At 38.9% G+C, this 24020-nt stretch overlaps 1 protein-coding gene and 1 long non-coding RNA gene across 3 annotated transcripts in view; both read right to left on the bottom strand.

Moving 5' to 3' along the window:
* SRPK2 (SRSF protein kinase 2) overlaps positions 1-24020 on the bottom strand; it is a 393623-nt gene that overhangs the window by 10837 nt on the left and 358766 nt on the right. The gene's annotated exons all lie outside the window — the stretch shown is intronic.
* Positions 816-24017, bottom strand: LOC144615644 (uncharacterized). Of its 2 annotated transcripts, none has more exons than XR_013554017.2 (2): positions 23813-24017; positions 816-23505 (listed from the first exon to the last, which is right to left on the bottom strand). It is a non-coding gene; the product is annotated as an uncharacterized LOC144615644 (long non-coding RNA). The 2 variants fall into 2 exon arrangements; XR_013554018.2 differs by having other exon boundaries at positions 23758-23889.

Genomic DNA, 24020 nt, shown 5'->3' with positions numbered 1-24020 from the left:
ATGTGATTAAGTTTACCAACCCTGTTTTACATTTTGGCATGAGTCTAAGGCTGCCCATGGAGGGCAGCTATATTTAGGGTGTTTCATGCATGGATGACCAATTTTTAAGTCCAATACAGTCTTGGTAATTGCTTTATAAAATGCTTACATCTCACTGAAGAGTCCCATCATCTTAAAATAAAATCTTGACAATGTTTATTATGTCATATTAACTTCACTGATAGTGTTAAATAATAATAATAAAAAAAAAGCATTTATAGTAATTTGTGATTCCACTGCAGTAAAAACTTACTTAGTAGTGCTGTATTTTGAAGGTTAAGTTTTTCCAGCAAGGAGGCAAATCTCCTTCCATTAATTAATGTCACTTCTATCAGTTTATTCTGTTTGAATACGGAGTACAATACAGGCCTGGGCTCACAATTTACTTATTGGCCTAGTAGTTTCCAAAATAGGGTACTGCCAACATGATACTTGAGAGAAATACTGTTGTATAACCAGCTACTTAACTCTCGATAGGTAAGAGATTAACTCCTAGAGAAGTATGCATTAAATCAAAGTTGGTATGTCTGTATTTGCTATATGTGGTGATGGATCTTCTATAATTATGTTTTCTTCCTAGATGTCTCTAACATAATTGGGTATAAAGCCCTATTCTAATAGTTTAAACATACCAAAACAATTTTTACATGTTCTTATAAATTCATTTTAATGATGACATATTACTCCATGTATTGGCTGTGACAGGATATATATAATTATTTGCCTATTCATTAGCTAGCTCTTAAATTATTTGCATTCTGATCTGGTTAAGCTGGTTTCCCTTTTTTCTATGTACCACCTGATCCCTCCATCAACAGCAGGCTCTCTGGTAAACTAGTTGCCATTTCAGCATTATTTGGTTTTAGAAGTTTTATGTTCAAAATATTTCCTTTCCTTTAACTGCTCTAGTCCAGGATTCCACTTTGTTGTCTGGGGCCACCCAGAAAATATTCTAGCCTTTTCACGCCACAGTCTTCAGTCACATGGGGGCCCCCTCAACCATTCCATAATTTTATATAAAACTCTAACTCCCAGGCTATAAAAACCCAGCCTGTGCTTGCTGTGTGTCATTTGTCCATTTCTACCCTAGTCCTTTTTGGGGGAAAAAAGGGTACATCTCAATTGCATGCATGTATGATCATAGTAACTTAAAAAGTTCCTGGCTAGAGATTTAATTCAATTTGGTCTTCCCATAATGCTTTATGGCATCTCACATTGTCACTGAGTGCTTCTGCTTGGCCAAATAAAACAGCAAGTATTAAAATACATGCATACTATACCCTGGGGATGGAGAAACTTCATGACTAAAGTTAAGAAATCATCGAAACAAAGATTTAAGTTTACTGCAACAATGGTATGATCATATACTTAAATGTATAGTTTTAGTGTTACATGTTTCCATCTTACATCTCAAATAGCTCCTAAAACCTGCCACTGTAATTCTAGTAGCTAACATAAGGAAAGTTAGTGTTATTTTATGAAAATGTTCCCATACATTTGAAAATAACACTGACAAAAAAACAAACAAAAAACCCCAGTAAGGTTAAATTTCTCAGTTTCTTGTTTATGTGGTTAGTTTACCTGTGGAGTGAGTTACATATCCTAATAACCCACTGTGTTTGCCACTTACCTACCCAATTCCTCATTTTACTTTTGTTTTTGTGGGACAGAATCAATTTAGGATATTGTATTTAGTTCTACAGGTCCAGAAGAAAAAAAGAGCTATCCAAAGGTGCAATAAATTGCCCCAACATCATGTGGTTATTTAAACAGAAATCAATTACTTTTTAGGCAAACTAATGTTTGCATGATGAGGGAGATGAAGTAACTAACATTGGATACCTCAGAGGTTTTTATGTTAATCCCAAATTTTATTAGTCTCCACTAATATTTGTTAAGTTTATGCTTGCTGAATGGAGCAAGACTGACCATTTTGATAGCCCAAAGATACACCTGGCTCTTTTGAGATATACAATATGTGTACCTGTGTGTGTGTGTGTGTGTGTGTGTGTGTGTGTGTGTGTGTTTAAAGTAGGCTTCATGCCCAGCATGGAGCCCAAAAACTCATGACCCTGAGAAAAGACCTGAGCTGAGATCAAGAGCCAGATACTTAACTGACCGAGCCACCTAGGCACCTCAAAATACACTTATGTTTAAGGAGCACCTGGCTGGTTCAGTTGGTGAATGGTAAGACTCTTGATCTCGGGGTTGAGTTTGAGCCCCATGTTGGGGGTAGAGATTACTTAAAAGTAAAGTCTTAAAAAGATATGCAATATTCGAAAGGAATTTTAATGAGGCATTCTCTTGTTCATATATTTGGCACTTGTTGTAAACTCTGGTTCAAGGAATAGTGATACCTTAGATGACACTCTAGGGGCAACAGAGACCGTCAAATGATAGACAACAAAGAATGAAGGCCAAGGGGCGTCTGGATGGCTCAGTTGGCTGAGCATCTGGCTTAGGCTCTGGTCATGATCTCGAGGTTTCTGAGTTCAAGCCCTACATCGGGCTTGCTGCAGTCAGGACAGGGCCTGCTTTGGATCCTTTGTCTCCCCCTCACCTTGACCCTCCCTCATTGTCTCTTCCCAAAATAAATAAAATATTAAAAAAAAAAAAAAAAAAAGAATGATGGCCAAGTTCTTCTCTTTGACAACCATAACTCCATTCTTATCTCCACCCTTGAGTGCTTATATAGCACACTATTTTTAACTTCAGCCACTCAAATTACTCAATACCTCTTTGAACAGGAAGAACCAGTTACACAATGGAATGTTGGAAGGACTAAATTCCACACCTCATTTATCCTTTCAGCCATGAATTTATTGGGTAGAATAAGTTAAAATACAGTCCTGTTAAAAATATTTTTTTCCTGGGGTGTCTGGGTGGCTCAGTTGGTTGAGCACTTTGCACTGACGGCGGCGTGGAGCCTGCTTGGGATTCGGTCTCCCTCTCTCTGCCCCTCCCCCATTCGTATGCTCTCAAAAATAAACATTGAAAAATTTCTTTCCCACACAATTGCTTATTTGATTCATTTACTTTTTTAAAAAATGTCAGTATTCTTTTTAAAAAACTTTTTAACTTTTACTTATTTTTGAGAGAGAGAGAGAGAGAGAGCGAGCATGAATGGGGGAGGAGTAGAGAGGGAGACACAGAATCCCAAGCAGGCTCCAGGCTCTGAGCTGTCAGCACACAGCCCAACGCAGGGCTCGAACCCACGAACTGTGAGATCATGACCTAAGCTGAAGTCGGACGCTTAACCCACTGAGCCACCCAGGCGCCCCTAAAAAACTTTTTATTTTAGAGCATGGGCATGAGCTGGGGAGGGAGGGGGAGAGGGAGAGGGAGGGAGGGGGAGAGAGAGAGAGCTCGAGTGAGCGAGAGAGACTGAATCCCAAACAGGCTCCAAGCTCAGCACAAAGCCCAACCTGGGCGGGGCTTGATCCCATGACCCTGGGATCATGACCAGAGCCCAAATCGAGTTGGATGCTAAATCAACTGATCCACCCAGGTGCCCCTATTTATTTTCTCTTAAATGCAACTCTGTTGTCTTTTAATTTTCACGTTAAAAAATCCCATAGCTAGTGATGTGGACTACTACGTTTTCTAATTTGGAGAAACCCAATGCTTTAACTTAAAAAAATACCCAAGTCCCCCAAATTAGTAAGTGATTTCTGCCCAGTGCTCTGAATGTCAAAGTGAAGAAATTCAGTGAAGTGAGGGAGGGTATCAGGGAGTAAGTATAATTCTCAGGGTAGCCAAATACCTCATCATGTAAATAATGGTGCCTATGAATAGAGGAACAAGATCCCCACTATTCCTACCTAGTATTCAGCAAAATGCAGCCAAGGAACTAGCTTGGCAGAATCAGAAGGGAAAGGCCTGGTTGAATTTAACTTTAAGGGAAATTAAATTTTATTTTCTCTTCCTGGTTAATCTTCTGAATATAGTGACCATGGTGGAAGTTACTCCAAACTAAAGGACATGTTCAGAAACAATCTCTCTCACACAATGTTTATTGCCAGCTTGATGAAAGACATTTTTGTATTTACTCTATTTTTTCATATGTATCTCCGTATGCTCTGGTTGTATTATTGACTTTCTGAAGCAATTTGTATTTCTTTGTATTAACTTTTACCAATCTAAGGTGGGGACCTCAAACATACAGCTCAAGACACCAGACTTAAGCAAACTGATGTCTCTCAGGCTGAAGGCATACTAACCAAGAGACAGGTGTGTTTGAAAAAGAAAAGTAATTTATCATTTTATGAAGAAAAGACACTTAAACCTCTTGGTCAGTATATTACCTCCATGACTCTACAGAAAGTCTAATTATACTCATAAAGTTACTTGGTGAACAGGATACCCAAATATGGAACTATGTGATGAGAATATTTACTGGCATTAAGACTGATTTTTTTTTTTTTTTTTTTTTGAGCGAGAGAGAGGGTGGCGGGGGGAGGGGGCAGGCAGCAAAAGAAGGAGAGAGAATCTTAAGCAGGCTCCATATATCCAGCTCAGTATCACAACGCTGAGATCTGACGTGAGCAGAAATCCAGAGTCAGACGCTTAACCAACTAAGCTACCCAGGTGCCCCTAGACTGAATTTTTTATATTGAAGTGCATCCTGGAAAGTCCTAGCTCATGACTTCTACACTTAAGATCCACTACTCTTAAATTACTAGTATTAAATGAAGCAACGCTTCTTTCTACTCTGAGTTGTACTTCTAGGATTCAAAATTACTGGTTTGAGCTTTAAGGGAAAACATTAACCTTAGTTAAAAGATCACACTGTCTAAACATATCAGAATGATTCCTTGTAAAAGTAGGATGAAATGTCACTGTTTAACAGTTGATAGCTTCTCCCCCCCCCCCCTTTTTTAAATGTTTATTTTTGAGAGAGAGCCCACGTGAATGAGTGGGGCAAGGGCAAAGAGAGCGGAGACAGAGTATCTAAAGCAGGCTCTGTAACAGCGCAGAGCCCTATATGGAGCTCAAACTCAGGAACCTTGAGTTCATGACCTGACCTAAAGTCAGATGCTTAACCTACCGAGCCACCCAGGCATCCCTCTCCCCCTTAAATTTTTTTTATTTTCTTATTTTTCAGTTACAACCCCAAGATCAAGAGTCCCTTGCTCTAGCAACTGACCCAGACAGGTTCCCCAAAGTTCCTCCCCTTTTAAGATGTTCATATATATTAAAGGTGGGGAGTTCAGAAATAAGGCACTAAACCTAACTACCCTTAAAAACAAACTAAAAAGCACACAGACTGGTTTGCAGCCTAACAATATTTGGCTCTTACTTACTAGAGAAAAAAAGTTCAGTCCATCAGAATATTCTACATTTCTTTGAAAATAAATTGTTGCTGTTACTGATGAAGTCTTGAAGAAGAAATGTAAGAAATGGTTCATGACAATAGCACTTCCAAGCTTCTTAGGTTGGAGAGATCTAATGTCAGCAACACTTCCCAAAAAAGTGAAAAAAATATTGTTTTTGCACGGTAGCTTTACATAGGCATTTTAGTGAAACACTTTTCATATATCTATATTTATTAGACATTTGCATGAAAAGTACTGGAGGTTTGTCAAAAATGCAGATTCCTGGGTGACAGTAGTTCAGCATATGGTTCATCAGGAATTGCTACATCCTATGAAAATTATGAATGAGGATACCTAACATCTTGTTCTGGGGGAAGTTTGGGTGTGGAGCTCAGGAATGTATAATTTAATAAGCTTCCCAGATAATTATGGTGATCAAACTGGCTTGGGAACACTGACTTGTAGCATTTTAACATTCCAGTATTAGGGAAACTAACTTTAAAAAGTGGATTTTTTTACAAAGGCTTGGTAGTCATGACCTAAAACCCTGGGCATAAGAATTTGCCTTTGCCTTTACCAGGGGGCGCCTAGGTGGCTTGGTTGGTTAAGCAGACTGATTATCAGCTCAGGTCATGATTTGGAGCCCTGTGGTGAGCGAGGAACCTGCTTGGGATTCTCTTTCTGTCTCTCTCTCTCTCTGCCCCTCCCAGGCTCTCAAAATAAACTTTAAAAAACTTGCCTTTAATGAAAAATGGATTATGAGAAATGGACGACCAATTAAGTTTTACTTTGAGAATTAATTGCTTTATGTTTCTACCAGTTCTTTATGTAGTATCTACAATTAACAATTTGGAAAATAAATTTGATGGTATGTAACAATATAGCATTCTATATTTAATATTACAAATCTTAGAAATGATTTTTAAATTAGTGCCACACCTTCCCAAAGAATATAAAATTGCTTGTGTTCCAGGAGATTTGTTAGCACGTTAATGATTCAAGTTTATAAAAATGAGAACTAACAGGGCACCTGGCTGGCTCAGTTGGTGGAGTGAGTGACTCTTGATCATGGGGTTGTGAGTAGAGAGTACTTAGCTGACTGAACCACACAGACACTCCTACAAATAATTTTTTTTTAAGGGAATGACAGTAATCTGTTGATTGTAAACCATTCAGAATGTAGGCTAAATAACTTTCCAGCAGAGATAAACATATATTTTCACCAATGCCACTATGGGATGCTGTGCATACTGGTAAGCATTTGTGGATCTCCCATCTGTATTTCTGGGTCCACAGCCATTCTTTTGAAAAAAGATGCCAGAATCTAGGCACTCCCATCCTGTTAAGAGGGGGTTATTGAACTGTTAAAAAAAGTTAGCGATGGAAAGTTCTCTTCTTTAAAGTACCTTTACAGTTATTTTTCTTTTTTATGCACTGGAAAGGGAAATTAAATGTGAAAAATAAGAATTTATAATCAAACACCAGAGGAAAGACAGGAATTTTCAATATGCCTAACACAACTTAACACTCTTTTCAGAGGCTTTTATCTGCAAATGATAGAAGTACCAGGATGTCTGACCTGGGATCATTAATCTCTGGAGATAATTAATTGCACCTGAAGAAACCTAAGAGGAATAGATAATTTTAAGGATAAGGATGACTTTGCCCTTGGGCACAAATCATTTGCAATTTTGTTTTTCCTAACTTTTAACTACAAAAATTCATCTCTAATCCTCCTTCCTTCTCTTCACAGTCAAGAGATATTTTGCAGATTTATACTTATAACAGAGAGAAGATACCTAATTAAGCCAAGTGTACATAACCTAAACATTGTTTAATTCTTGGGGAAAGCATGATGGCAAGGTTTGCCCTAGGTATTAATGCAAGCACTATGCATTTATCTCAGGGAGACAATGAAAGTGAAAGTGCCTTCAGGGACTGACATTCTAACAGAGTGAGGAGATTCTAAATAATTGTAACAAACTACAGTAAGTGCTATAATAGAGCTGGATGAAAGGTACATGGAATTTGAAAGAACAAAGGACTGCTCGGAAAAAAACACTAGAGAAAGCTTCCTAGAGGAAAAACACTTGAACTGAAGGGTGCATTCAGACGGAGGAGAGAGGGAGGGAGCACTTCAGGAAGAGATGATCATACAAAAGGTAGTCTGAGAAAATAAAGTATGTTTGGGGAACTGAAAGCAGTAGTAATATGGGTGGAAGCAAAAGAAGGAGCAACTGAATCTTTGGAAAAAAGGGAGCCAGATCACAGAGGCCTTGTTTGCCATCCTAAGGAACAAGTACTCCATTAAGGCATTTCTTTTTTTTTTTTTCCTTTTCATTAAGGCATTTCTACTAATATCAGATTCACATTTTAGTAAAATCACTTTGTAGGATGACAGATGAATTTGAAGGGACACGACTATAGCCAGGATAAGCAAGGAGGCCACTACATGGTTATAAAATAATTAATTTCTTTGGCAAATATTCAGGGTGACCGTCTATTCAATGCCGGGCCTGAAGTAGTGGCAGTGGTGACAGGAGACCAGGGCAGGCAGACCAAGAAATAAAGTGGACATTAAAGTAGACATTACTTAGGAACATAATGGACATATGGTGTTAAAGGACTGGGGATGGTTCCTAGGTTTCTGACAAGCTAAGACCATAACTGGCTTTAGTTTGTATCTCATTTTTTAGTTAATATACAAGCATTTTCTGATACTACAAACTAGAATATCTAAAACACCACCTTCTGGTAGTACATGCCTGTTGCAGAAAATCCATCCGTAAGCCTACAACCCAGAAAGACTCAGTGAAACTATTCTACTTTACCTATTTCTAGAATACTTACAATGTACAAAAGTCCCACAAAATCATAACCCTATTTTTGTTACCATTTCTTTGTAGTATGTAATACTTCAAAATGATTGTTTGAAAATAATTTTAATGGCTGTTATTTATGGACTTATCCTAATTAGGTAAGCCTTTTACACATTTGTTTACTATTAAGAATGACTTGTCACAAAATAAGAGTTGAGATACCGGAGTGATTCCTAAATAATCCAAAATGAATTCTGAACAATTTTTCATTATTCCACAGCAAAACAAAAAGAACAATGTGACAAGTTTTTCAAAAAGACATTAATTTTATTTTTTAAAGTTTGAGAGTGCGTGTGCAAGTGCGAAGGGGAGGGACGGAGACAGGGAGACAGACAGGCTCCCACTCAGGCTCTGCAGGCTGAGTCCAGCATGGGGCTTGAACTCATGAACCCGGAGATCATGACCTGAGCCAAAGCCAGAGTCAGAGGTATAACCGAGTGAGCCACCCAGGCGCCCTACGACAAATTAATTTTTAAAATCCTATGTCCTTATTTGCTGTTAATAACTATTTTAAAACCAAGTGCTGACCACACTCACTATTTTAAGAACTAAAACTGGCAACTATGTTGATTTCCATTTTCCCTTATTATTTGATTCATTCAAGAAATCCCAAAATCTGGGAACCAACGGATTTGATTAGCTTGAAAACCCTGCCAACTCTTTCGTCTGTCTTATAAAAGAGATTGATACATTCTACCAAAAGAAACACACACAAGAGTTTCCTAACTGCTTTGTTGATTCATATCCTAGAGATCTAGATAACACACATTGTTTGATAGGTTCTAAATCTTTGAAGTTATCCTGTTTTCAAACAGCGGCTCTATATTCAAGGGATAGAGAATGTGAACCTTTTCCATGTTAACCATTCTAAGCTCATGTGAAACACAAGACCTACATTATGAAGTTAGTGGTTTAGAGGGAACAAATCTAACCTGCTTGTTGCAAAGCTAGATCTAGTCACTGACAGATTCTAATACACAAGGGAGTTACCCAGGCACCTTGACAAAGACTGTTTATTATGATTAATAATTATAACTCTGTTCTTACAAGCACTTTTTTCTCAAGTAGCTCAAAGCCTTCTGGTATACAATGCCTCCTTGATGAACAGTAACAACTGAATGAGCAAGAAAATAAGGCCTGCCAAGTAAGAGGGAGAGGCTACAAAGAGCATGAATAACCAAACTCTAAATAATGAAACTACTTTCAGATTCATAGATTTTTCAAAATTTTTATTTAAGTTCATACGTAATTAACATACAGCATTATATTAGTTTCAGGTGTACAAAAATCCATAGCTTTAAGTCTAAACAGTTTGTGATGTCAAAACTTTTCCTACTCCTCTCTCAATCCAGAGAGCCAATACCCTACACATTTACCTTCATCTGGTCATTGTAACAGAGCCCTAAGTTTAAAAAAAAAGTTCAATGGTCTGACTGTACTTACTGAGCTCTAAAATACCAAATTTTATAATAGTTACAAAGATATCCTTTCCACTGCAAATTATTTTCCAGAGTATTAAATTCAAACTCCATGCACAAATGCTTAACTGTCTTCTTCCCATCTCCCCAAGCCTTGTTCCATGACTTGATTTTTACAATCTGGTTCCTTCATTTTACTTTGCTAATTCATACTTAGAACGATTATATTTTAATTTAGAAATTAGTTATTTCATAAAAATGCATGGCATGGAAAAACTCTTTCAGTTTATTTGCCAATGTAAAATTAATTCCAGGGAATATATGACTTGTTTGACTGTTTTAGAAATGGAAAACATAATCTAAGTATTGTCTAATTTTCAGGGGAAAAGCATGATGGCAAGGTTTGGTAAGGGAGGAAGTTTATGCACAGAAAACCAATCAGCTGCACAGACAACTTAACTATGAGTTTAAAGAGTTCAATCTTAAAAACAAAACTATAACTTTATTCTAGTCCTCCAATTAAACTACTCTTGAGTTTAGTCCTAATCCTTGACCATAATTTGTTTTGCCATTTAGCTGATAGAAAAAAGGCAGAGATTACACAGAAATGATTGTAGGTCATAGCTATTAAGATCTAATGATAGGGGCTCCTGGGTGGCTCAGTCAGTTAAGCATCCAACTTTGGCTCAGGTCACGATCTCACGGATCCGGAGTTTGAGCCCAGCATTGGGCTCTGTGCTGACAGCTCAAAGCCTGGAGCCTGCTTTTCATTCTGCATCTCCCTCTCTCTCTGCTCCTCCCCAGCTCATGCTCTCTCTCAAAAATAAATAAATGTTAAAAAAAAAAAAAATCTAATGATAATTTTGATTTTTATGACCTAAACCTCACTCTTATGATTTTAGTGTTTGTTTTTAGTTTCTGAGACAGCTATTTGGGCCTAAAGGTATGAATTAGGAAGTACTCTGCTACCTACATGCAACTTAAGAGGTCAGTTTACTTTGTAGCTTAATACGAGGAAAGTATGAGTCTTGATTTCCTTCTCAATTTAAGTAAGCTAACTCCTGGTCATCTTCATAGAGGCTAAGCACTTCTATAATACAAAACTTTGATGTGTTATTATAAATAAAATTCATTCTTGCCTCCAGAAGCAAGGATAACAAACTTGGAACACCGATACATGTGTACTTACAGAAGAATATACACTGTTACATTAACTACTGAAATTGTGTAGTTGTTAAGAGGGAAGCTGGTAGAGTACAGAGATAGAAAAAATGGAGAGGGCAGTAAAAATAGGAACTCAAAATTAAGGTGCTCACTTTAGGTTAATGATCACCCAAGAGATCAAGACAGAGAATACAGAAGTATTGAAAACAAAAATGGGGGTGCCTCAGTTGGTTAAGTGTCCGACCTTGGCTCAGGTCGTGAACTCAGTTTGCAAGTTCAGGCCTATGCTATCAGCTCAGAGCCTGGAGCCTGATCTGGATTCTGTCTCCCTCTCTCTCTGCCCCTCCCCTGCACCACTCTATCTCTCTTAAAAAATTTTTTTTTAAAAACCCAGAAAGGACTTATTTAACATAAGCATTAAATGACTAGATTCATATAAGAAATGAAGGTAAAGTAGGATCCAATTTGAAAATACCTAGGAAAATAAATTACTGAAACCTGAGTTATTTTGATGGGTATCAATTTCTTCATTTGTAAGAAGGGCTAAATCAAAAATCCATCTCTTCTATCCCTAAAAACAAACTGCTGTAAGATATACCATAAAAGCAAAGATAATACAAGTTCAGCTGAAATAAAGTATAAATGGTATTCATTCTTAGCTAGTTCTGACATTTAGTTATATGTAAACATTTAGAAAATAGGAATTTGGTATCTAATATAGCTGTCCCCCACCCCAAATGTTTTGAACTACACCAATATGACTACATATAAATATAAAACACACACACACAAACGAGACACTGGATATAAACGGCCTATAAATCAAACTTTGTTTTTCGAAATGTTTAACTGTTGGAGCCAAGGAACCTTCAGAAAAAAGGAATAAGCTACAGTAATATACAGCTCCTCCAGGAAACCATTATTTGGCGACATCTTACATGATGAAACAAGGACTTAGATGTATCTTTATTTTAAAAAAATGTTTTTTAATGTTTGTTTATTTTTGAGAGAGAGACAGTGTGAGTGAGGAAGGAGAAGAGAAAGGGAGACACAGGATCAGAAGCAAGCTCAGGCTCTGAGCTGTCAGCACAGAGCTCGACACAGGGCTTGAACTCACAAACTGTGAGATCATGACCCGAGCCAAAGTTGGATGTTTAACCGACTGAGCCACCCAGGTGCTCCTACATCTTTATTTAAAAAAAAAAAAAAAAAAAAAAAATCTTAAAAAAATTCACACAGGGGTGCCCGGGTGGCTCAGTCCTTTTAGTGTCTGCCTTCAGCTCAGGTTCATGACTTTGAGCCCTACATCGGGCTCTCTGTTGTCAGCACAGAGCCCACTTCAGATCCTCTGTCCCACCCTTTCTCTCAAAAGTAAATAAAAACTACAACAAAAAACAAAAAAATCCCGCTAATGATACCACAGTTTTTCCTCTTCCAAGTCAATGTCCTAACTTAACTGGGTATTAGTATATAAGTTGCTTCTGCTTTCTAATGGGTGTGCTCCAAGATGTATAAATGGGTAAGTTCTTCTGAAATATACACTGTAAAATGGTGAGAACATGGAAGTCACCTGGAAAATATGAGAAATGTCTACACAGGACTATATTCAAGTCACAATCACAAGTTTGTTACAGCAGTTTTATATGGCCAGATAATGTAATGTTTAACAATAACCTCTTGTTCATACAAGGATAGCATTTATACATTACAACAATTTGACTGTTAGGATTTCTGCTAATTGCCAAATGTATATATTTTGTTCTAAAGCCAATTAAAAAATATACTTGGCATGGACATAATGAATTCAAGATATACAAACCTGAAATCTGAAGCCTCTTAATAAAGGTTTTTGGGCTAGAATTTTAATAAGGAAAGCAGGGGTCAAGAATTATTTCCTTATGCAGCAGCAAAATTACAAATTCTGGCTTTTGCTATATAGGTAGACACAGGTTGCCTGTGCTACATGTATTTTCAGCATAAAATTTAAAATGCCAGAACTCTACTAAATATCCATGTTATTAATGGTGGCTATCAATTATTCACTATCTAATGCTGTCAGGAACTAAGTTACACATTTGCCAATTGTAGCTCGTAGGGGCGCCTGGCTGATTCAGTTGGTAGAGCGTGCAACCCTTGATCTTGGGGTTGTGAGTTTAGCCCCCACCTTGGGTGCAGAGATTACTTAAAAATATAATCTTAAAAAAAAAATCAAAAAAAGAACATGTGTTTTAACAGGTGAGCATAACTGGGAAAGGAAAGTCATCAGACTTGCTCATACTTGCTCTCTCATTCCCTCTTTTTTCACGTCCAACCAGGAAGAAAAAAAATGCAGGAAGAAAAACAACACGGTAAGAAATCAAATAGTTTCTCTAACCCTAATTCCACTGAAAACTGAGATAAGGAAGATTAGAAATGAGATCAATAATCTAATACATGACAGACTTTTTACTAATGGCCCAATTTTCCATTTGGAATTAGTTGGCACTATCTGGGTTCCAGGCCTATCCTAAGACTTATACCAATCATTTCCCTCTTTAAGAATATTTTCTCAAAACAGAAAAGGAAAAAAAATAAATAAATAAAGGCTTGGGTACTGGCAAAGGACTCTAAATGAAAAAAAAAAAAAAGAGAAAAAGAAATTATTTGGTCACAATCCACCCTCTTTTCTTGTTTTATCTCTCAACGTACTGCATACAAGCTTAGTCAAATTGGTTTCCCATATTTTAAACACATGTTCTCTATTCCTGTTCTATGCCTTCACATGTAAAGCTATGCCAACTACAAATATGTTGTGCTTCACTGCCCTTAACCTGTCACTATTGAAATCCACAAATATTTTGCCTTCTAGTCCAAAAATTTGATTTCCTTTGACAAACACATTACCTGTGGACAGGGGTTTTGCCTGAATGTTTATAGTACATACCCATATGGCTTAATCCTAAACTACATTATGAACCATTAGAGTAAGGGCCCAGTCCTACATTGCACAATGACAGATACACAGAAACCAGATTTGAGAGCTAACAGCACTGGCAAAATAAGTCAAAAGTGGAGGGAAAAAAGATCTCAGTTTTTAACATGATGGTATAGAATAAATCAGAGCATGCTGCATCTAATTTATTTTACTGACTTGCTATTTTACGGTAAACATAAAGTATGGCAAAATTTTCAAGCACCTGGCATCAAAGGAGATTATCTGTTATTTGTGCAACAAAACTAGGTGCCTATTACATGCCAGGGACTTTGCACTTTAGCTACAAAAATGAATGAGACACTGCCTATCACTATCTCCTACATGAATAGAAAAGAGGAACATAAACCTGACAGTGTGATAGGTACAGAAACAAGAAGAGGGAAGATATCTGGAGATAAAAAAAAAAAAAAAAATTGACAGTTTATAACAAGTCAATAACTGCCCCTGAGCTCTCACTTCTCATTTAATCCCTATTACTAGTATGATAAAGTAGTTACTATTTTACCCACTCTATGGATTACGAAACTAAGGAGAGCAAACTACCTAGTTTCACTGAAGTGGAATATCAGATACTAAAACTTCGGTCATTTTAACTTCGTGATGTTCATGATCATGATCCTCAATCTTTGGTGAACTAATTGGAGTGCTGTAAGCAAAAAAGATTTACTTTGGAAAGATATTTGATTATATGAACTACACTAAAAGGGTAAAAGAGAATCATTATCAAGAAAAAAAAAAACTCAAGAAGGAAAGGTGACACAAATAGTTCAGTTCTGAATTTGTTTAGTTTCAATTCTGGATTCCTCAATAGGTAAAGATGTGGGAACTGATTACCACAATTGGTGAAAAGATGGCTGGGACATAGTACTGGGAAAATACCAAAAGTTAAGAAGCAGAAAAAGAAACTCATTAAAACAGAAAAGACAGAAGTAGCAACTAGCAGAGAGTATTTAGCATATCAACTAGAGAGTTTCAACAATGTATATTCTAAGGAATAGAAGACCACCCACATCTGGAGCACATAATACAGAACTTTCACAAAATGTTACAAATGCAGAGAATTGCATCTAAGTCTTTCCTTATTCCCTAGGAGTAAGAATATTTACATAGAAGACTGGGTCGGGAAAGGGAGCCAGTTAGCTTTTAGACATTTAAAAAACCCACAGGTGCCTGGGTGGCTCAATTTGTTAAGTGACCAATTCTTGATTTTGGTTCGGGTTATGATTTCACGGTTTTGTGGGTTTGAGCCCCTCTTTGGACTGTGCTGACAGCACGGGGCCTACTTGGGATTCTCCCTCTCTCCCTCTGCCCCTCCCCCCACCAAATAAATGAATAGACTTAAAAAAAAAACAAAAAGCCCAAAGGTGGCACAATGAACCCTGAGTTCTGATGTTATTACAAGATCTCCTCTCTCAGTAATTTAGTTTTTAAAGGACTCTTCAATCATCCATTTGATGTATCCTCATATTTTTACTCCCATTTGCCCTTTAACTGGCCATAAATGAGAACATGCAAATAAAGAGAGTAGCCACAGAATATCTTGCACAGATGTGGTCAGGAAAGTTGTGTTTGGGACAGAGGAGAGATGCCTACACTACCATACTATTATTGTTATCATATGAACTTGAGAACAGTGAATATTTTTTGCTGCCTTTTCATTCTGTAGGTTTCATCTACAGAATGAAAAAAAGGGGGGGCATCTCTTGCTATCTAAAAGAAGTTTCTTCAGAAAGCAGTTGGCACCTTAGCATAGCCTTCCTTCATAGAAAATGTAAATACTAGGGATAAAACTAAACTAGAGGAATAGGTTCCCCCTTTATCTAAAAACATTGAAGTTTATCAGAAAGACAACAGAAACCAGGCACTGGGCATAAGGTAAATGTGAGAGAGGTGCAAACAGGCCAGAGTGGATTCATTTTTAACATGTAAAAAGGTTTATAAATTCTTACAAGATTAGTTAAGTTCTGACATGCCTATAGTAAGAACTGAAGTGTCTAACAAATCAATATCAATTTCCCTTAGTCCAGAATTGGATATATTGCTAAACCAACTTGTGTTCACCAAACATGTGTGTTACTTTACCCGTCAGGCATCAAGTCACTGGTGGTGGAAGCAACATGGTTTGAAAAGGTTAATTAAGCAGTGCGTGGTTTTCAGTTATCAGAACTAATTTGTACTATTTTACTAAGGAAAGAGAGAACCTAAATGAGGTGAAGAAAAGCCAAAAACTTCAAGTTTAAAAACAAACTAAAATCCTAACCTAAGACAACTAGGCTCAAAAAAATTTCCACTCGGGGTGCCTGGGTGGCTCAGTAGGTTAAATGTCCAGACTCTGCACTGACAGCGTGGAGCCTGCTTGGGATTCTCTCTCTCTCTCAAATAAACATTAAAAAAAAAAAAAGTACTTTAAAAGGCTACCATTTTTGTGCGTTATGGAATAATCCAACAGTAAAAAGTATCCTTAGGGTAGTTACGAATAAAACACATTTTGCGGGATGCCTGGGTGGCTCTGTCAGTTGGGCATCCAACTTCCACTCAGGTCATGATCTCACAGCTTGTGGTTTTGAGCCCCACGTAGGGGCTCTGTGCTGACAGCTCAAAGCCTGGAGCCTGCTTCAGATTTTGTCTCCATCTCTCTCTGCCCCTCCTCCCACTCATGCTGTATCTCTCTCTCTCTCTCTTTCTCAAAATATAAACATTAAAAAAAAGGACCCTGTGTTATTATCCTTACTATGACCAACAAGACTCAGGTACTAAGTACATACTGGCATATAATTTATTTATTCATTTTATTTTTTCCTAACTTTGTTTCTTAAAATTTTAAGCGTAGTTGGCATACAATGTTACATTAGTTTCAGTATACCACATAGTGATTTGATAAATTTATACATTATGGCACAAATGTAGCCTATTGTCTCCATGCAAGACTATTACAGTATCATTAACTATATTACTTATACTGTATCTTCCATATAATTTTGCCATCCAAAAAAGGAAAGCAAATGGAATCTGTTCCCTCTTTTAAGTCTAAAATGTGGACATGTCCACTTCCTAGCCATATCTGTCTATTAAGACTGAATACATTCAGCTTTGACGCTCATCTTTTTAAAATGATTTTTCTTGAAAGTTTTTTCACTCCAAATCCAAGCAACACGCATGGATGTTTTTGTAATGTGTTACGTATCTCCTCCTTATATTCCATTACTCCTACTCTCATTCAGGATCTTACTCCATCTACATTAAGGGCTCTTTAAGAATTAGTCCCTTCCTCTAAGGTTGAAAGTAGGTGAGATTTAAAACAAGTCCAAATATACTTCACTGTTGTGTGTCTTGGCTTAAAATGAAGTCTTCATTCAGACAGTGTAACTAGGACAAGGAATATAAACTTTGGTAAAGTCAGAGAGGTGTTGAAATCACTGCTCCACCAACCTCAGGTAAGATTAGCAGGTAACTGAGACAAAGTATATGTAACAGTATCGAATATGTTTCTGGGCATTCCTTTTTTGGGGGCAGGGGATTCACCAGCAGTTAAAGATTTCTAGTGCTTAAATTAAGCTCTCCCAACATTTCCTCTCCAATTCCACTAGTATCAATGACCTGGTGTGGCTTACTTTGCGAACTTAAGATTTTATTTCATTTTTTAAGTAATCTCCACGCGCAACGTGGGGCTTGAACCTACAACTCCAAGATCAAGAGTCCATGTGCTCCACTGTCTGAGCCAGCCAGGCACCCCTTACTTTGTTAATTTAAAACAAAAACTCTTGTTATTCCTAAATCCTTAATTCTTTGTTATTCCCACACTTAGTAACCAATGATCTTTCCTTTCTTTGATGGTAACTGTTAGCAACAAACCAACCTATACACAAAGAAATGGAAGTGGCTTTAAAACTTCACTTAATTTTAAAAGGTAGAATAAAGGTTGGGAGAAACTAGCAGGTAAATATTTTGACTGATATAAATGCTTCAAAAGTTGTAATTACAAAGTAGTTTATCTTGTCAACCTAAATGAAAATGTAAAGCGTAGGAATGTTTTGTGGGTCTTAAATATAGTAGGAATGCAAATTATTTTGTTCATATTAGAGCTGGAGTTCCTATCTGTCCCAGGAACAAAAGCAATCAGAGGGGAAAAACAGATTATAGCTTTAAATCTGAGACACAAGCATCAATATACTTTAAGAGGGCGTTTTAAAAATACTTTAGAGGATAAAGAATATTAAAGTGATATAAATCTCTTGGAATAAATTTATGTGTAATTTAAACTCCATTTAAGTTTGTTGTAAGAAATATCATTTATTCTAGGTTGATAACCAATTTATTAGGACCAGTTCTATAGAAGAGATAGTTAGTTGTTCAGTGAAGGTATACCCTGTATCTCAAAAGGACGATGCTGACCCATACTGCTGTTTCGTGGTATGCTTACAACAAAGGAGCAAACAAAAAGCAACCCCAAATCCAATTTTCTTTTATAAAAAATACAAATGCAAGGTAAACTCTGCATACTTCAATGCTTATGGCAAACAGAACCAATGGAGAGGAAATACCAGTATAAAATAGTTTAAGAAAACAAAACATAATCACAAGCTCTAAATAGGACATAGTTGGCAAACTAGATGCATTCAGAAATTTTGTTGTTTAAACTACCATTCACTTCGAGCAAAGAAAGGACCTCCAACAGATTTTTCAGCTCTTCGTCACTGGCTCCATTTTTACATTTGATGCTGAAATTTGCAGTTCACACAGAATATTAAAAGCTCTTTTTACTATATCTACTGTTAAATCATTCCAGAGAACAGAATGGTGGGCTCTATAATCTTTTACTAGCCTTCTGTTTGCTTCATTCAGGTAGAAGCAGAATAGTTTCTCTACTTTCCAATTCCAACTCCATACTTAAAGATGTTTCAAACCTGAACTGAACAATCAACAGGGAGACTAGAGGCCTGATCTTTTTGAATAGCAGAGGGCAGGTAGCTTTCAAAATGTTTTCTTCCTTTTTTAAAAATTTATTTATTTTTGAGAGAGAAAGGGAGAGAGCGAGCACACAAGCAGGGAAGGGGCAAAGAGTGAGACACAGAGGGAGGGACGGAGACACAGAATTCCAAGCAGGCTCCAGGCTTTGAGCTGTCAGCACAGAGCCCAATGCTGGGCTCAAACTCAAGAACTGTGAGATCATGACCTGAGCCGAAGCTGGATGCTTAACAGACAGAGCCACCCAGGCACCCCTGAAAATATTTGCTGAATGCTCAAGAATAAACTTAATTTCCTCTTTCAAGACAACCAATCAAGTTCAAGGTATCCACAACCCTGGAAGGTTTTTTGAGCACTGTTTGCAAATACAGATTTCAGGTTTAAAATCAACATAACACCTTGCACAGAAAGGGATAGCATTATATTCATTTTTTAGAAGTTAAACTAATCAGGTGATACATATTTACCCCTAACATTTTAAGGTATATATTTAATGGTTCAAGTTCAATTCTGAAACATAAATTTTTTCATTCTAAAAGGACACTGAAGTCAGAGGTGGGGCAGAAAAAATTCCATATAAAAACAAAATCCAGGGGCACCTGGGTGGCTCAGTCAGTTAAGTGTCCGACTTCAGCTCAGGTCATGATCTCACCACTGGTGAGTGCCAGCCCTGAATCAGGCTCTGTGCTGACAGCTGAGAGTCTGGAGCCTGCTTCAGATCGTGTCTCCCTCTCTCTCTGCCCCTACCCGGCTCACGCTCTCTCTCAAAAAAAAAAAACAAAAAAAAAAAACTAAACAAACATTAAAAACAGGTTAAAGAAAACAAAAAACAAAATACAGTGAAAGTCTATTTTCTTACTTTGAACTCGAATTTCAAAAGACAGATAAGGACTACTCAAAAATACCCCAAAAGGCTTTAATAGCAAACAAAAACATCACCAACGTTTACGTTTATAAAGCCCAAATCTGATTCCTAGAATTTTTATTGCGGAGCTTCATTTTTTATGCAATTCAATAACTCCTGTTATTGGAATGCCAACCTCACAATACATACATGTAGCTACTAGAGGCTGGCAAATGGGACACTTATCAACAACAGCAAGAAAAATAACAAAACCTAAACTCAAGAGCAAAACAAATTGGGTCCTATAGTATCAGAGCAAGCAGTAATACATACTTTGATAAGCCCCAAACACATCAAGGAATTATAAACCCAAACAATCAGTTCATATATTGTTGAAGTTTGCAGGTTAAAATGTCCTCTAGATTTGAGAAATATGGATGTTAAAAAATAAGGTCAGTTTTTTCTTCCCAACTTTCTGGAGGTAGAACTATCCCATCAGGAGCATCTGCCCTGACATCTTATAACCAAAAGGAGAGGAAACCTGCTTGTGAGCCTCCCTAAACCTTGATCTCCTCTCCAAACCCTGGTGGTCAAGGGCATTTTTGAAAAAGTGTGAAAGCTACATTTTACAGTTTGGATTATACACTCTATTAGTGGAGTGTTATCTTCCCCAGAAACAAAAAAACAAAAAACTTGTACACCTGAATGCCAACTAAGTGTCAAGCACTGGGCTGGGTTATCAATGTCAAGAATTGGCTCATTTCACTTGGGATTAAGGATTTGGAAGAAAGAGTTTTGGGAGGCAAGGTTCAAGTTAACCAGGAGTGGGAAGAAGTACTTCAGGTAGGGTGGACAAAGACACAAAAGTATGAAACAGCACAGCACTCGGGAGGTACTTTAGCCCACTAGGGTTGGTCTGCCATCTGAAGCCAGTGATAAAAACTATTCCCATTGTAAAAGAGATGAGAATGTGAACAAAAATAGATAAAGGAAGGTTGGGGCATGGTTTACTCAAATAATGAAACATAGGAAGAAAAGCAAAAATTTTTTGAGGGAATGGGTGAAGAAAATTCTTAGGAGTCTAGTACAAGCTCAGTATTTTTATGGGAGTTCAGGAAGCCTGTGGTCCCCCTCCCTAAAAACCTTAACTTTGCATCTACAGCTGAGATGAAAATTTAGGCTCTAGTGGAGAATAACAGGCATGAATAAAATTGCCCAAAGAGTACATTAACACAAAAAGTTAGTCAAAGTAACTGCAAGTAGTATTTAAAATGCCACAGAAATGTAAAGAAAAACTAGAGCTCAAGATTTAGCAATTAGGAACAATGAGGACACATGTTGATGAAAAACTCAAAACATGGATGTGTTTCTATTAGTCTGAAAAATGGCTTCTCTTCCTTATTAAGGCAGAGTGAAGCTAGGAAGACCACGAAACCTTACAATCTGACTTCATATTCCGTCCCTCTTTCCTAAGTCAAAATAAAAATTGCTATGACAGTAAGGGAGATATAACTTACACATGACAAGTAAATCCTCGAAGATATTCAGTTCTTATAGACAGAAGGCCCATTTTATATTCACAATGGACATGACACACACTTTGAACTCTAAAATCTTTCTTCTTCTATATTAACAGTTTAATTACAGAGTTTTTAGTTCATTCATATTGGTAATTCACTGAAAAAGAAAACCACAGAAACCAGTAAGGGTTTAAGTATAAACAAATGAATTAAAAATTCAATCTTGTTTTCAGACTATCAAGTCCACAACTAACACTAAAGATGGTAACATAACCTGGACCCCAGATTAAAACCCATCTTTTCAGGTTCAGCAAACATTTCCTCTTAGCACCAGATGTGTTCTGTCAAAAAGCAAGCCAGGTTTCAGTGCAAATGTCTTTGTTGTGTAACTCCCAGCTCAACACCACCCGAGGGGAGAAGCCTTTTAAATCTTGACTAGTTTAGTTGATGGCTACAATGCTTGTTTGGCCAACTGGGAATTATCAAAAACAAAAATAGTCTTTCTTACTGAGTCTACCAATATAGACCTTAAGAACTCTTGAACTAAAGACCTTCAACCAACAAGGTTTCGGAAACTAAAGTTCATACTTCCAGAAAAGTGATTAAAGATGTAGGCTTCATAACGGTGCAGGCTTCTTAATGAGTAACATTTACCGAAAGTGAATTCATGTTTTATTTTTAAAAACCATAGTTAAGAGGGCGTCAGAAAGACGAAAGTACTGAAAACATCCTTACAACTTCATACAGATCACAACACTATCGCTTTTATTGTTATTACTGATCATGCCTAAATTTAGAAAGAAAAGCAAATCCGCTAAAATTACACATTCTTGTAGAATACACAGATAAGGAGGATACGAGAACAGAGTACACAGGAAAGGAACAGAAAGCCTGAAAAAGGTCCTCAAAATTCAGATGGCAAATTCCCTGTAACTTCGGAGATTTTAAGTGTTCCTGGGTGTTTACACCTTTTACCTTCGCTTCCAAATTTAGGAAACATTTTTCTACTAGGATCTGAGAAATTTTACGTCTTCTCAAAAAATAACTGATACCGCTTGTCGTCGTGGGCCAGGAGCTAGTCTGTCCCCTCTTTACTCAGTCCAGAGGCCCTCAGGGACTCATAGTAGATTCCCACATTAGGAACCTGCCACCTTACGTAAGTACTTTGCAAGGAGAGAGGTAGATAAGAAAATAGGGCACCAAACCTTCTCCTCCACCAACAGCCGTCACACCCAAAAGGAGTGTCCCTCCAGGGGCTTTCCCCTGGGAGCCGCAACTGTAAGCTGTATGGGGGAGGGGAAGCGCTCTCAAACAGTCATCTCTTCCTCTTCAGGCCGCCAACGCCGACCGCACCACAGTCTCCTCCGCCCAAGCCCTTTCCCCTCCCCCGCCCCAGCCTGGGTCGGAGCCAAACCCCACAGGAATGCAGCCCGGTCACATGCGCTGCGGCGGCGGTGGACGTGCCTCTCCCCCCGCGCCCCAAGGAGACCCAGCGCCATCTTGCCCTGACGCAGTTACAAAAGTCATGAGAGAAATGGTGTCTCCTCGTCCGCGCCAGCGCCCCAAGGTTTCGCAGGGGCCGAGCCGGGGCCCTCACCTCGCGCAGGGACAGGAGAAAATACTCAGGGAAGAGCCTTGAGATTCTCTTCGCCACTGCTTGGGTTCCATACCGGCCGCGGCAGCAACGATCACCATCGTCACTTCTCCCTCTCTGCCTTTGCAACAGCCTCCCCCGACGGCTCTGGCCCCACCCGCTGCTGCAGCATGAGGTCATCGCTAGCCAATCACTACTAGCCCGACAGGACACATCAGGCACTGATTGGCCGCATGGACCGCCTCTGCCTCTCCCCACTCCGCTTACCAAGCGCTCCGGGTCTCTGCGGAGCAAGAAGACGGAAACCGCCATTTCAGGGAAAGACCCCGAAAACAAGAACCGGAATCACAATGTTATTTTAGTGGGGAAACCCTTGTTTTATTCTTTGGCCTCCCCCTTTTTTCTTCGAGATAACCGTCTCTCTGTCCCTCCCTCGTTTAATCACCGCCACATAAAGGTTAACTCCTCCCCACCCCGCACATTGTCCCGCCGGCGGGGAAATCCTTCCCCGGGGCCAAGAGAAGTAGGAGGCAGCGACGGCAACTGCACCGACGGCAACGGCAGCTTTTTACCCCGATACACGGTGGCAGGGAAGCGGCGCTGACGGTGGCTGTATTTTTCCTGCTGCTTCTCCCCCCGACCTCTTCCGTTTCTCGCTCCTCCATCGAGACGGCGCTGGACGCTCCAGCTCCGCTTTTATCCGGTGCCCGGAGTCTGCGCACTGGAGCCTCCTCAGCCCCTAGTGGGCGTCAAGTGACACCCAAAACGAGTTCACCCAGCGCTGGAGGCCAGACTGGGGAGGGGAAGGGGAAGACGGAGACTGAGGTTGTTTGGGGAGTGGGAGAAAGTGCATCGCTTTCGGAGGGTGATGGGCGGGGGGGGGGGGGGGGGGGGGGAAGGGGTGGGGAGTCGTTCCCAGGGCCTACAGTCTTAATCCTTCCACCCAGTAGTGGCGTGCCCATGCTCGCCGATATCCAGACTTGAGGGCTACTCAGGGAAAAGGGATAAAGAACCAATCCCATCAAATATCGAAACTATCCCAAACCTTCTGTGAATTGTTGAATGCATCTGTTCTGAAAAAAGACGGAGACTCTGCCCACCTCTCTGCCTCCAGTTGCCTGTCTTCAAGCCTCTGTGCCAAGAGGCAACAGCGGGCGGCAGCCCACAAGCAAAATGGCGGCAGGCAGCTTCGTCCCCTCCCCCTCTGCCCCTGCGGAGCGGGGCGGGCGGGCCCCGTGCACTTGCCGCCGCCGCCGCCGCCGCCGCCGTCGCCGCCGCCGCGGCCGCCGCCGCCGTCGCCGCCATTTT

Source organism: Panthera onca, chromosome A2, assembly GCF_046562875.1.
Source record: "Panthera onca isolate mPanOnc1 chromosome A2, mPanOnc1 haplotype 2, whole genome shotgun sequence".
Lineage (NCBI taxonomy): Eukaryota > Metazoa > Chordata > Mammalia > Carnivora > Felidae > Panthera > Panthera onca.
Note: the sequence above shows the minus strand (reverse complement) of the source record. Positions and strands in the feature narration are given on the sequence as shown.